Source organism: Gracilinanus agilis, chromosome 1 (genome assembly GCF_016433145.1).
Source record: "Gracilinanus agilis isolate LMUSP501 chromosome 1, AgileGrace, whole genome shotgun sequence".
In the NCBI taxonomy this organism is placed as follows: domain Eukaryota; kingdom Metazoa; phylum Chordata; class Mammalia; order Didelphimorphia; family Didelphidae; genus Gracilinanus; species Gracilinanus agilis.
Genome location: NC_058130.1, coordinates 189,418,048 through 189,422,183, shown reverse-complemented (window position 1 = coordinate 189,422,183; position 4,136 = coordinate 189,418,048). Strand labels below are relative to the sequence as shown.

At 38.0% G+C, this 4,136-nt stretch overlaps 1 pseudogene; it reads left to right on the top strand.

Annotated features, from left to right (window-relative positions):
- Positions 1-464: 464 nt before the first annotated feature.
- LOC123231122 lies at positions 465-1,329 on the top strand (annotated as a pseudogene).
- Positions 1,330-4,136: the final 2,807 nt, after the last annotated feature.

Here is a 4,136-nt window from a genome sequence, read left to right as displayed (position 1 = left end):
ACACCAGCAATGACAGTTGCACTCCTCCCCCAGTTGCATTCCAATACAGAAGGCTCAAAGCTGACAGTCAAACTCCTATAAATTTCTATTCCATTCCCTAAATTACTTCATTACAGAATCAATTAAAATTCAAATCCCCATATCATAGACCACATGCCTGGGTCCACCTTCATCCAGCCCTATGTTAACTAAGATCATATAAAATACTCAATAAAAATACTATTAGGGGAGAAGAATTTTGAAATAAAGATTCAGTTTTATTTCATTCAATATATATGATTGCTTTGTGAGATACTGGTTTGAGCATAATTTTTTTTTTCAGAATAATATATACTTCTAGAGCCCCGCCAGCTGAGTAGATTTAGGAATTTTCTTGGACTGTCTGGATCTTCACTGCACCAGGTATAACTATATTTCCTCTGAATTTTTCAAAAGGAGACAGACTTTGGAAGCAGTTAACAGTCATGTACAATCAAGGTGGACAAGGGAACTCTCAGTATCCAACAGGAACATTTCAAGACCCTCCAGAACATACAGGTGCTGGGCCTACTGGATTTCCTGTCTACCAACAACCTATCGCCTTTTCTAATCAATATGTCTCCACCAACACAATGGATCCCAGCACCACACCAACAAATTGTCTACCAGAACTGGAATACTTAACTCAGATAGACCAATTACTGATTACTGATCCATCCATCAGCAAACTGAACTTCTGGAAGTACTCACAGCTTTTAAAACCAACAACAGATATGAAATTAAGAATAGCCTTGGGCAGAGAGTTTACTTTGCAGTGAAGGAAAATGACTTCTGTACTCCAAACTGCTATGGATCCTTAAGACCTTTTGTTATAAAGATTCTGGACCATTCAAACCGGGAAGTGATAGGTTTTGAGAGACCTTTGAGATGTGCTTCCTGTTGTTTCCCCTGCTGCCTGCAGAAGTTGGAGATATAATCACCTCCTGGTGTACCAATAGGTTATGTTGTCCAAACATGGCACCCTCTTCTGCCAAAGTTCACAGTTCTAAATGAGTGCCATGAGTTGGTGTTGAAAATTGTTGGCCCATGTATTGCTTACAGTTGTTGTTCAAGCATTGACTTTGATGTAAAATCTCTTCATGAAGATGCTATAGTTGAGAAAATTACAAAACAATGGAAAAGATTTGTAAAAGAAGCATTTACAGATAATGGTAACTTTTAAATTCTGGTCCCACTAGACCTTGATGTGAAAAGGAAGGTTGCCATGCTGGGTGTTTTGCCTCCTCATCGACTTGATGTTTTTTCGAAGGAGGTGGAGGTAGTGGCTCAGGGGCAGAATTATGGCAATAATTGGATGGATTTCTCCTTAGTTTCATTTGAAGAACTTATATGAGGGCATATGAGTTGGAAATATAACGAGATTAAAAAAATCAAGTTAAAAATTGTATACTTATAATGATGGGCTCTGAATAATGCTAACACCCTCAGGTTTATGCTATTTTTTCAAACTATAAAATAGACCCTTCCTTAGTTTCCCTATCTGTAAAATAAGGAAGATGGATTAAATGACCTCTAAGATCTCTTCTGGCTGTAGATATATGATCCAAACCTAAAATAGTCCTAGCCTTCCAGGAGCTCCCATTTTATAAGAGAAGACAACAGAGATAGATAGATAGATAGATAGATAGATAGATAGATAGATAGATAGATAGATAGATAGATAAGAAAGAAAGAAAGAAAGAAAGAAAGAAAGAAAGAAAGAAAGAAAGAAAGAAAGAAAGAAAGAAAGAAAGAAAGAAAGAAAGGAAAGGAAGGAAGGAAGGAAGGAAGGAAGGAAGGAAGGAAGGAAGAAAATCTAATCCAGAGCTGGTCCTCCAGAATGCAATGTTAAGCTTTGGAAGGGACCTTAGAAACATATCTCTTCCCTTGCAAATGAAGGAAACTAGAATTGGGAAATCATAGAATCAGAATTACAGAATCTCAGAGCTTAAAGTAATCTAGTTCAACTCATACCTGGAAAAGAATTTCCCCTATTCCCCAAATGTATCTGGGGAAGTTGTATATGCATTGGAATATACAGGGATGCTTTGGACTTATCTCTTAAGAGCTCTGGAGAGCCAACTGCTAAATTTTCAGTGTGAGCATTTAAATCTTAGAAATTGGTAAACACTATAAATAAGAACTGGATTTATTATTTTGTTGATTTTCTTGACTTAAGAAAGAAGCATAGAAAATGTTAATTCAGATTAAAGTTTTAAAAAATCTTTACCTCTCTTCTTAGAATCAATACTGTGTATTGATTTCAAGGCAGAAGAGAAGTAACAAGTAGGCAGTGGGGGGGGGGTGTCAAATGACTTGCCCAGGGTCGCTCAACTAGGAAGTATCTGAGGCCAGATTTTAACTAAAGACTTCCCTTCTCTGGGCCTGGCTCTCAAACCACTGAGCCACCTAACTGCCCCAAATTAAGACTAAACTGAAAGGTATGTCACAGGGACATTTTTTGGAGGGTTGGGGGAAAGAGGGCTATTAAACATTTACCAATGCACTCTACCTATTCACATTAGTGACTTCATAATTTGTGTTTTAATTTTTATTTGGTTATATTGTTCTCTATTACAAAGTACAAACCCCTTGATGGCAGGAATAGTTTGGTTTTTGTCTTCTTATTCCCAAGACCTAGAACTAGACATAGCACAAAGTAGCTAATTAATAAATGCTTTCTGACTAGGATTTATTGAATTAAATTGATCTTTCTGCCTTTACTTAAAGGATACCTGTCGTCTGTGGAGGATACCCATTCTAATGTTTTTAAACCTTACCTTCTGTGTTAGAATTAATATTAAGAATTTGTTCCAAGGCAAAAGGGCAGTAGAGATTAGGCAATGGGGGGTTAAATGACTTATCCAAAATCACACAGCTAGGAAGTGTCTGAAGCCATTCTATTCAATGAGCCACCTAGCTGCCCCTTCTGTATGGCTTTTTAAAAGCCTTTTGTAATCAAGCCTCTTCTTCTTCTTCTTCTTCTTCTTCTTCTTCTTCTTCTTCTTCTTCTTCTTCTTCTTCTTCTTCTTCTTCTTCTTCTTCTTCTTCTTCTTCTCCTCCTCCTTCTCCTTCTTCTTCTTTGGAAAATCTTTACCTTCTCTCTTAGAATCAAAACTAAGTGTCAGTTTCAAGTCAGAATAGCATTAATGGCTAGGGAATTGGGATCAAGTGACTTGCCCTGGGTCACATAGCTAGGAAGTATCTGAGTTCGGATTTGAACCCAGGACCTCTAATCTCTAGGCTTGAAGCTCTATCCACTGAGCCCCTTCACTACCTCTCCATTCTTCTTTTAAACAATAGACTTCCTAAAATTGTTAGGATAGTTTTCCTTACATCAAATCTATATTTATCTCTTTGGAACCTCTTACTGCTCATCTAGGACCAAGCAGAATGAATCTACTCCTCCTTGCCCAATAGTCCTTAAACACAGTCAGTTCTGGCATAACTCTTTATTTTGAAAGTCCCAATATCACCCAATTTTATTACTATATTTAGGTAATGATTTAAATGTAATCTAATTTCCTGTTTGCTTATTTGAGATTTCCTTCTTGAAAGAAGTAATAACACAGAAAACTACATTAATTCACAAAAAATGACAAGACGTGTCTTTGCCAACAACCACTTCCAGGAGCAAACTTCATATCTTTGTCAAGGTAAAGAGCCATATTTATTGTGTATTTTCTGGTGCAGTAGGAATTGTGGACAGGGGAAGGTTGGTTTGTACCCTCATATTCCACTCTCACAGTTTCCTCCATGGCCTCTGCCCAGACTCACCTCTTGGCTAAGGCCACTGAATTTGCCAGCCCAAGATACCTCCTTGGAAACAGGGGCACAGGCTTAGCAGAAGCCTGATGCCCCTAATGCTGCCACTAATTATTGTAGCATTTATGTATTTCTTCACTATTTAACATGTATAAAACTTTGCCACCTGCCACCATTTTTATTAGGTTCTGTTATATTCAAACTCGGAGTCTCACCTTGATTGACAAGGGAGACAGTTGGAAGATATTGGAATGTTCCCGGATGCCGTGAGGACAGGAGGAAAGGTAGTTGGCCTGAGGATATAAATACCCTAACAGTCATCTGGGGGGCAGTCTTTGGTCCTGGAGGCTCAG